This window comes from Dermacentor variabilis, chromosome 11 (assembly GCF_050947875.1).
Source record: "Dermacentor variabilis isolate Ectoservices chromosome 11, ASM5094787v1, whole genome shotgun sequence".
Classification (NCBI taxonomy): Eukaryota; Metazoa; Arthropoda; class Arachnida; order Ixodida; family Ixodidae; genus Dermacentor; species Dermacentor variabilis.
The window spans coordinates 30,687,549-30,699,011 of NC_134578.1; positions in this window are offsets into that span (position 1 = coordinate 30,687,549).

An 11,463-nucleotide genomic window follows, 5' to 3' on the forward strand; every position below is an offset into this window, starting at 1 on the left:
CAAGAAGGTTACAGCTTTCATCACACAATTTGCAGTGCACGAATACAACACGCTTCCATTTAGCTGCACAAACTTGGGTACCTGGCTTACAAAAAAAAAAAAAGAACGATGAACAGGGTTCTTTCTACTTTTACTGGTCAATTTTGAAACTACCTGGATTATAATATTACGTAACTTGAAACAGAGTACCAGCATGTCAATCATTCATGACAGGTTTTGGAAGCCCTGAGTAAAGTCGCGGTGAAGATAAATATCAGAAAAAGCGAATTCTTCGAACGATTTGCAGTAATTCTGTGCACTGTGTGACGGCCCCGCGAAAAGTACCAAAGTTGAGTCTGTCGCGAGCGTAAAGACATTGCCTAGGCCGCACGATTTGCATTGCTTGCAAACTTTCCTAGGTCTGCCGGGACACCTCCGAGCCTTCGTACTACGCTATGCCACCATTACGAAGTGCTTGAGATCTTTAACACAGAAACGTATACACTTTGCTTGGGGTGAACATTGCGAACAAACATATAAAGAACATGTGAAAATCATGTGTTCAGTTCCAGTCTTGGTATTCTGTGACTTCGAAAAGCCTTACGAGCTCTGCACGGACGCATCACTTTACGGAACTGGGGCTGACCTCTACTAACGGTATTACTCAGAGCCACACGGACGCCAATTAAAGTCTGTGGGTTATTGCTCATACACATTTTACGAAAGTGCAAAACAGCTACTGAAAAGGAACCGGTTCCAGTGGTTATGGCTGTCTGGTATTTCCGAACATACCTCGAAGTTCGACAGTTCAAACTACTTAATGACAACAAAGCAGTTATCTATCTACTCAATTTGTCGCAGCCAAAAGGTAGAATTGCGAGTTGGTTCAGCGAACTGCAGCAATAACACTTGAAGTGACCCATAGACCAGGCGCAAGCTGCCAGAACCTGATGCATTATTGAGGCGGCATATTTCATCAGCAGAAAATACGGATAAATGTTGCACCATCGACATCTGGGAGGCCATATAAGAAGTTAGACCACAGACCGAGGAGTTTTAGGTGCCAGCTAGGGACATGCCGGACAAGAATCTTGCGACTTCACCACGGTAGCGCCTAATCAGATGAGCATGAATGATCCTCAAAGAGGTTCACAAAAATGAACCAACGTTTTACCTGGGAAAGTGTCAAAGAACACGTGCATGAATATGTCAGCATTTGCCACCTGTGTCAAATGACGAAAGCTTTATTCAAGCCTAAAGCAAATGAAATGGTCAGTCTCACGTATTGGAGCCCACTCTTTGAAGTCCTTCACCTTGGAATCGTTGTCAAAAAGAAGAGGAACGGGGTGCCGAATACCCAGTGTTTCCTTGCCGCCATTGACGAATGTACAAGAATACGAGGAGCTAAATGTGGAAAAGAGGATTCCAACTGTGTAATTTGCACTAAAGGAACGAGCCATATTCAAAGCAACTAAAGTATTGGCTTCCGGCAACGGACTTGCCTTTCGTAGCGAAAAAAACTGAGAGTGGGCAGAACAGAGAGGTATGCCTCTAAGATTTTCGATGCCTTACCACCCGGAAGGCAACGCAGTCGCAGAAAGGTTAACTTGCGACTCCAAGAGGTATTTGGAATCATGCCCTACCTTCCCTGGTGGGTGGAAATGTGTCTTGGAAACTGCAATGTCTCGCCAAATTAACACCTCCGCGAAGAGCTTCGAATGCCGTCCATACTTTTCTGCAAATGAAGCAAGTCCTTGGCACCCTGCAGATTATCAGTTAGGAATGGTCGGTCGCGTTACTCTTCCAGGGACTCCCAAAATAGTTGAAATGTAAGTTTGGAAGGAAGAGAAACGTCGGCAACAGGCCAAGGAAGCAATCTGGCTTTTGACGTGTCGACGTGTAGCGGTTGAAAACAAGTGTTTGCGCGCAGTACTACACTAGAAATCATACAAGAACCGCCTCTCGCGCAAAATATTTGAGGCCCACGCAATCCACAGAAGAGGCAAATGCGTCAGCACCCCATCAATCGATCTAACAGATAAGAAGCTTGGCTACCTTGGATAGCAGATAGACTCATGCATTCGTGTCAATATACAGGGTGTTTCAGCGAACACATCCAAAAAATTTTAAAGGTTGTCTGTGGCAGATAGCTCAATTCTAGTTTATGAGCCGGTATACTCGACGCGGCAGACACTACTTGCACAAAAATTAAAATGCGAAATTTACTAATTAACAAGAAATCGCTAATTAGCTCCCCGGTTAATTATCTTATGACCAATATTGCAATTTACAAATTCTAGCAGTGGACTTCGCAAGGCGGATCCACTTGGAACGAATCCTCAGGAAGACACCAGTTTTGATATATAAATTCCCTAACTTTGCGGAGAAATGCATTGGCGTTCCAGTTACTTGTGTGCTTCAGTGCATGAATCGGCGTTTTGTTAACAAATTAACTGGAATGCCAATGCATTTCTCCGCAATGTTCGGGAATTTATATCTCGAAACTGGTGTCATCTTGAAAATTCGTTACAAGTGGATACGCCTTGCGAACTTCACGGCTATAATTTGTAAATTGCAAATATGGGCCATAATGTAATTAGTTACAAATTTAATTAGTGAATATTTGTTAATTAGTCGAATTCGCATCTGATTTTTTTGTGCAAGTATTGTCCGCCGCTTCGAGTAGACCAGCTCAGGAACTAGAATTGTGATGTCTGCCACAGGCAACGTTCAAAGATTTTTGAAAGTGTTCGCTGGAACACCCTGTATATGAACTGCGTATTTTCAGATAAATCGTATGTGTATAGTCTGCGCTGGTGCTTCCTTTCTTGACCCGTCCTCGCGCAGTTTACCCACAAGTCGACAACAGGCACGATCGTAAGTTGCCTGTTATTGAAGCTGGAAGTTTGACACTCGTCAAGACTCAGCGACCGCAAGTGCCAATTTAGCGGTCCATACATGTTCACCAAGAAGACAAGCCATCAAGGAATCCTGAAGTCAGTGTACTACGAGCCTCCTGCGAAGACAAACCAAGCTAACTCCGTTGGGAACATGATCCCGTACCGTTCCAGGAGGGATGGAGTCGGATATCCCGGAGATTGGGGAGTGCCGTCAAGACGAGGACGAAGTGGCGCAAGTGCCGGAAGAGAAGGAAAGGAAAAAGAGGAAATTCTATAAAATGGAGGGATGGTTTTATCTGTCTTCGTTGAGTACATTACAGTTGTATAGCCTCGCCACTTTACTGCTCAACACCGCATGAAATAAATTCCAGCATGTGCGTTAAATGTGCGTAACATTTTTGGAGATAGTTCGCTACACCGATGCTCCCGCACTCGACGAAAGAGTGTTCTAGAGAGATTTTCAGGGCTGTCGATCACGACGGAAAAAAAATCTTCGGCTAATAGATTATATGCAAAAACCTGCGAGCGCGATTCTCCACACACCTCATCTGGCCTAATCAGACGGCGGACCCCAGACTAGAATTGTAATGCGTGGCGCACAGATTGGGCCCCTAACTTCGGCTCTCTCAAAGTGACGAATGGCAATCTCGAAGGACTGAAGCACTAAAGCGCCAAACAGACGACACAAGAGGAGACACGGTGTCGTCTGTTTGGTGCTTTAGTACTTCAGTAACATGCACCAACTAGCCCAATAAAAAGTTCTGCTGGAAAATCTCGAAGGACATGTTTCTTTAGAGATTAAGCTTCACCAGCTGGGTCTTTTAAGCGACTCTTTCTAAGCGAAACGACCTGCCCTTTGCTGACCGTGCACTGCTGTTGCGTCCGCTGGGTGCCGCTGTCTTATCGAATAGCTCACATAGGGCAGCGATCAGCGGTTCGGCTTATCTGTAGCCTCGCCATTGCCCTTACAGATGTGCCAGTGACTGGCTATATCCTGTACGGTAATACACGGTTAAACAATGATCGCTATCTAAATATCTTCACTACGACAACGATATGCTTTAGAGCGCATAAATTCCTGGAGATCCACGGAAGGTTACTGCCTCTCGGATCCACACCGAAGTATTCTTGTCTCTTAATGTTACGCCTAAAATTTTTCCTTCAATCGTTTTTGCGCGGTCCTTAACTTATTCTCGAGCTTTTTTTGTTAACCTCCAAGTTCCTGCCTCATATGTGAACACCGGTAGAATGCATTGATTGTACACTTTTCTTGTCAATGATAGTGGTGAGCTCCCAGTCAGGATCTGGCAATGCCTGCTGTATGCACTCCTACCCATTTTTTATTCTTCTTTAAATTTCCTTCTTATGATCACGGTTCCCTGTATGTAAATGACCTATAGATACGCGTATTCCTGTACAGACCCTACAGAGGCTGACTGGCCATTAAGAATGATTGTTTATTTGCCAGGCTATTAAATTCCATCTTTTCCTGCTGCATATTAACCTTCAATCCTACTCTTACACTTTCTCAGGGAAGATCGTCAATAATTTGTTCCAATTCATCCCCAGGGTTATTAAACTGGACAATGTCATCGGCAAACCGAAGGTCGTTGAGACATCCGCCGTTGAACCTCATTCCCATGCCTTCCTAGTGTAATACCTTGAACATTTTTTTTGAGCATGCAGTGAAAAGCATTGGAGAGATTGTGTGTCCTTGCCTGACTCCTTTCTTCATAGGTAACTTCCAACTTTTTTTTGTGGACAACCAAGGTAGCTGCGGGATGTGTAGATATTACCCAAGATATTTACATATGTTCCCTGTACTCCTTGCGCCAAGGGACGGGAAGCGCAGTAGATGACGGCAGAAAATAAGATGGCGTGATGAAAAAAAATAGCAATCGGGTAGCGCAAGACACGGATAATTGGAGATTATTGGGAACGGTCTGCGTTTCTCGGTGATCCTAAATATAAGCTACTGCTGCTGCTGCTCATGATGATGATAAAAATCATTGTTAATTTGCATTGCTTTAGTTGTATCTATACTTGTGGCAGTAGTTTACTGCATCCGTTACGGGCTATTTTATGCGAGAGCCATCGCACAAAGTGCGAGGAGTGACAATTTCACGCAGATCTTACCGCGGCGGCATAAAAAAGCGCGCCACATTTAATGGCATGAATGGAACCACGTCACTTTTTTCTGCCCATCGTATAGTATCCGAATCATGCAAAATTTCTATTTTTTTTTGTAACAACTACAACCGACAGAATGAAAGAGAAATTAAGATATTGTTTTTGTCTACGAAGGTTATTATCGCCTGAAGAACTGGTCGGTTGTGTGAAGCAGATTTGCTCAGTATCACTGAGAACACCTTAGAATGTGCAAATATGGCGCTCATATTCTTCCCAGGTTGCCAACGCTCGCTGCACGCCTTAGCAAGCGCGCTTTTCAAGTGCGCAGGATGCCGTAAGGCTCACAAAAACTAGACTTTGCATGCCTATACTTCGCAACTCTACACCGCCACGTTACGGTACTGACTGCGAGAGATGTCGCTTTGGTACAGAAATAAGCGTTACTCATCGTGGCGTGGGCGACCACGATGAATGCCGGCATCGTTGGAAATTTGTACCGCTCCTAACTAGGGATCAAGCGTCACCGTATCATCTATATCATCATATCATCTATACTGTAGAAGCACTGCATATACAACGGAAGCACTTTCCGCGTTTAGAGCACTATTGAAGAGAGAGATAGAAAGGCAACTGTATATGAGAAAAGTACTAAGCTACGCGCACACGAAACACGTTCATAAATAGGGACAGTGATATGTTCCATGTGTATTCGAACAGGAATTGCAGTGGCAGCCCCCTTTAACAGCAAAGGCGGTGGGGTTACCCATCTACTGCAGCAGGTGGTTTTATACTGGTGCATTATTTTAGTACAAAAGAAAAATAACACATAACGACGCTTAAAAGCGGACTAATTATTATTGCATGAAGAGTAGAGTTGAAACACGAATTGGGGGCCCGACAGGTATGACCAGGGCACATCGAGACAAGCGCTATGCTTCTAGTCTTTAGAAGTGCTTCAAGGGATACTACTTCGTGCGGCACCTGTTACGGAGGTTGGGCTGCTCAAGCAGAACTCAAGTATTGAGACATCTGTGAATGTAAGATGTACACGTGTCAGGGGAGGGGGGTGTACGGGGGGAACGTATGAGTCGCCTGACCAGCCCAAATTATAGAATCCAAGGCATACTTTTAGCGCTTTTATGTACAGTCACGTTCAATATGAGCCGAAACTCGGTGTCCGTGGTCGAAGGGGCTCGAAGACTGCACGGAGACGCCGACATACGAAAACGTTGTAGAACTTAACACTCTTCAAATTGCTGGTAGTTATTAAACCAACTGTCCTCTTGTCGGCGGTCTTGCCGATCCTTCGACCACGAATGCCATGTTGCGGCTCATATCGAACGTGTCTACACATGCCTGTCCTGACCATTCCGTGGTCCTGACCCATCGCGCCGACTCACGACCCATCACGGCGTCTATATGCCCGTGCTTATAAAGATTGCGGGTTATGATATATGTGTTGGTGGACTTATTCAGATGAGGGCAAGAGAGAGAGAGAGAGATTAAGAGAAAAGGCAGGGAGGTTAACTATAACTAGATATTAGGCTCCGGTTTGCTACCCTACGCTGGGGTTGGGAGATAGGAGTTAGAAACAGGGCAGAGACGAAAGGGTTTAAAAAAGGGGCGGGTAAAACGCGAAAACGCACGTTTACCTAGATTGAGGTACATGTCAGAGTACCCCACGGGGTCAGAATTCAGAATCCCAACCGCTGAGGCCGATCTCGAGGGGTGGGTGACACTAGGGATTTCCATTTAAAGTTTCGGTACGCTAGACCCCAAGATTCGACATTTTGACGTGTCTTTGTCGGTTGTCAACGCGTCCTCTTTTCTTTCGCTCTTAAGAAATTGACTATTCGTATTTCAAAATAAAATTTACAAAAACCCATACTCACTTGGCCACTGTTAGTCTGCGACTTAGTCAACAGAGTTCTCCGAAGCGAGCTCCTTGTCTCGCCTGCTTCGCAGAATAAGCGTTGCGTCGGAAGGATTCCAGGAGGCTATAGCTACCAAGCTCGCTTCCCACACTTCACGCTTGTTACCATACACCGATGCGAGAGGTGAGGCGGAGGAGGAGGAAGAGCACGATCGTCGAAAAAGCGCACTAATTAGGCTAGCAGCATTACCGCGCCCTGCTCTCGTCGACTCCAATTAAAGTCAAGAGTCATCGCTTTTAAAGGCGACGACGAAAACTGCACGCGGGAAATTTCGTCGCCAGTTTCTCGAACCGACTTTCTCCCTCCTTGTGTGTCTGTGCGCGCTGATACCCTTTAGTTAGTCAGCACTTGTCTAGCGGCATTGGTTGCTAAGCAATGTGGAAAGTTATATAGCTAGGTCACCGCCGGCGGTTAACGCTACATACCAGGCTAATAATTCAAGTGCGTGTGCCCCTTTCTTGTCCTGTCTGGCTGTCGCGCGACCTCTGGTGGCGTAAACGGCTGCGAGCTTTACCTCATGCTCCTTTTCTGCTGTCACAGATTGAACCGTTAAATGTGATATGAGGCTTCTCGGCAACGCAGACGTTGCTGCCTTCCTCTCTCGCCTCTTGCTTCCGTACTGATCGCATTAATTAGGCCTAGCGCGAGACCCTTTATAGACCCAATTTACGCCGGAATGCCACGAATCGTGTTAAGGAGACCCGTCAAATCTTTGCGGCTCCGAAATTGCTGCGTCCTCGTTTGGGCTCTTTCTTTTCGCTCGGAGTTCGTGGCTTCTCGACATACGAAGGCGTCTTTTTTTTTTCTCCACGGCGCAACGTTAATCTCGAAAGGCATGGGACATGTTGCCCTCAAGATTGCGTTACAAGGTGCGCGAGAAGAGAAAAAAAGCTTTTTGCTCCTGCTGCTGCTGTCTTCTGTGGCATCGTAAGCCCGCAGCGAGAACTGCAGGCACGTGCTTTTGTAGCGTGTGTTCTTGTTGTCGGGTCGTTACGCGCTTGCCGTGGCTGCGTGAGAGCTTCGTACGCAGACCGTGGGGAGATGCACGACAGAGGCTTTGTCACTCATTCCCGAAGGGCACCAGGCGGGGCTTCTGTTGGCGACTACATGCGCGCTGGCCGGCTGGCGCCTGTGCAACTGTGGATTGGTGGCGTCACGACCGCGGCATGCCGCCTCGTCACGGGCCGCTAACGTAAGCTGCCAGAAAGCGGATGTCGCAACAAAACGAGAGCAATACGATACGAGAGCTTTGCTAGCGCAGTCACCGTTGAGTTTCATATTCCACGAGAGGTCATTGAAATGTTAAATTAAAAACGACCTTAGAGAAGACAAGAAATAGCGTTAGACGCAATTAAAAACAGGGCTTGAGCACATTTGCATATGTACAGGGGTTAAAGCATGTAGGTATGAATCAAGCCTAATATCCGCATACTGGGGAGAAGCAGGGATGCCTTTGGCACGTGAGTAAATTGAAGTACATGACATAAAAAAGAAAAAAAAGAAGCATTTATATAAATGATACGTCTGTGACTCTGTGCATAATTGAATATCACTTCATGGATTACAATTTAGAATAATCATGCACGAAACTGAACCTCCGTGATCTGATTTCCTTGTGAAAACGTGCGGGACAAACGGGCTTCCTATAAAACGTGAACTTGTCTGCTATGAAAAAACTCAGGTGCGAGCAACGCCCCACCTGTCCTGTTATTACTTCACATTTTTTCGCTTCGTATTACACTATAACAAGTGTGAACTAGTCCAGCAATAAGTATCCATTCATTAAAATGCCCTCAAAACATAGAACCTCGCCGTAGTATTGGCATATTGAATGAGCAAATGATTGCAAAGTATTTGCTACGACATTAGCTCTCGTTCGCGATCAGCGCATTCTACCCCTACTGGCACGATCTCGACCGGGTGGGGTGGGCCTTTACCGCAAGAATCAGGAACCCACGACGAAGGCGGGCATTGTGATGATGAAAAAAAAGCAGAAAAGATTGCATTAAATTTATTGGTACATGGTTGTAACTCTCATTCGAGTCTCGAGCGGTTCTGGTTAGGGAGTCAGGACGGCCTTAAACCACCCCGTGCGGTATTGTGGCTGTTGACGGCTTCATCGGGAGCCTGTGGAAGTAGGCTCTATCGTCGACAACCTCCTGCTCTTCGGGTTTTCTCTCCTTTGTCTTCCCTTTGGGGTGACGCTGTTTCGGCGAAGAGGGCAATTATGTTGGCAGGGGGATGCCCACTTGAACGCTTTTCACACCTGACTGGTTGATGTCCAGGCTTACCGTAACGGCCCTTTATGGGACGAGGGAAATCAGTTTGTCATTGGAACGTACGCCTAGATGTCTCTCACCCGCCTGGTCGATCATAACACCATTAACAGATGGCGTAAAAGGTTTGAAGATTGCACACAAGCTTGAGAAGTAAGCTAAGGGCCCCGCAACAGCTGATAGAACGAAGACCGACAGTAAGTTGAGCTAATTGGTAGGGATTCATCGTGAAATAAGGTAAGGCGGGCAGACGCGGACTCAAGAGAAAAGAATCAGACAGCCGAAACGCCGACAATCAACGCGACTATCAAAAGTGATTGGCGGCGTTTGTGTTGTCTGGTTCTCTTCAGTCCGTGTCTGAACGCCTTACCTTCTTTTACGATAGAACCAAAAATGATTAGAACAATGTGGTATCGATAAAGAGCGGATAGTGCAGCCGATATTATTTCTAGTTCATAACTAGAGTGAAGAAACGGAGTGGAGCAGTCTGTTTATTGTGTTGAGCAGATAGTCGGTGCTCCGTTAAAAGCAACACAGTGTGCGCCTACGGATGGGAAATGAAGAAGATGAAGGCGGAAAAATGAGCGGTGTAATGTGGTGAAGAAAAGACCAGGCATGTAGATGGAGTTGGCTGACACACCAGGAAGCGTTAGCAGATGTCCAAATCCATGTCTTAGTGGCCGTTGTTCTAAAGTAACAAGAAATTGCGACAGAACGCATCTCACGATGACTGTCGAAGGTGATGAGTTAGTTTTGAATCAATACTGCGACACAACATAATACCACCGTTGAAACGAATTATGCTTGCATTGCAGTTCCTCATTGACTACGACCATTGACAGCCCAGTGACTCATGTGACTCACTTAGGCTGGAAAACAGATAAAAAGCTAGGTGCATAGCCCCCAGAAAGTGCGTGAAGTACCCTAAGAATGCTAAGGCATTAGGACAGATGTAAGAGGCTATGTCTTTTCGAGCTGCATGCGCCGGAAGTGGTTGCACACCAGAAAATGCGTCATAACCGCATGTTTTAGATATTACTATTCGCAAGTCAATGGACATCAATCGGCTGATGGTGGTGATGTCGATGCTGATGGTTTTTGCGCATTTCTGTTGTGAAGTACGAAGTCTTGATAAGTAGACCATTGAAGCGTCACCCATCTCTTGCAAAAACATTAAAAATAAACCGCAGTGAATCATAAATGTGTAGCGTGCAAAATCATTGATGACGGTGGGCCGGAATAAACAAGAGCACATTTTTTCTGAGCAGGATAGATAGATAGATAGAATAAACTTTAATGTCCAACGGATAAGGTGATCTACCCACCCCCCGACACGCAGGTCAGGGGGCGAGTACCGCCGCCTCAGATGCAGGCTGGGAGGTCTTGGGTCCCAGCAGCCTCTTCAGCCAGTTGGACGAGCCGGAGCTGGAGCTCAGAGTCCGAGCTGCGCAGCAGGGTCTCCCAGGTGTCTCTACTACCTATTTTGTGCGTTCCCCCGGGAGAGTACGGACATTCCCATATTACGTGGTCGAGGGTCCCTCTCGCCCCACAAAGATTACATCTATCGCTCCTGACCTCGGGGAACATGTGGTTCGCCATAACCGAGTGCGGATATGTATAAGTTTGTAGTCGTCTCCCCGCGGCTGCTTGTCTGTTGTTTAATTTTGGGTCTGGCGGGGATACCAGTCTACGAGCCAATCTATAATGCTGCGTGATCTCCCCATATTTTAGCAAGAGGACTAGCTGACGGTCATTCCTCGGCGGATAAGTTTGCCAGCCACCTCGCGCCTGCCACGCGTGATCTGAGCCACGCGCGCGCTTCGCTTCCTAGGCAATGGCCTGTCCCAAGCCAGCCACCGTTCTCCTCATCTTTCTCGACGTTGATGCTGCTACAAGAAGTACCCCTCAAGTAACGGAACCATGCAGGTATCCGGAACGATACTTTGAGGAGTGTGGGTCGGGGTGCTGGGAATTGCAGTGCGTTTAATGATTGGCGAGGATCAACTGGCTCTGGGTTAATTGGATTATCCGGTTACTGAGGGAGTGGGTCCACAACCAAAGCGGGTTTGCGACGATCGATAGGGATAGTGTCCTGCGGGCTATTTAAATCCACAGTGAAGTGCTTGTCGGCACGATGAATGACATGATGTGGAGCGTCCTAAGGGCCTTGCAGGAGTTTCCGTACAGAGTCACGGTAGACGAAAACAAAAGAGGACGTCGCCAGCTCTGTGGGAATATGGTGCT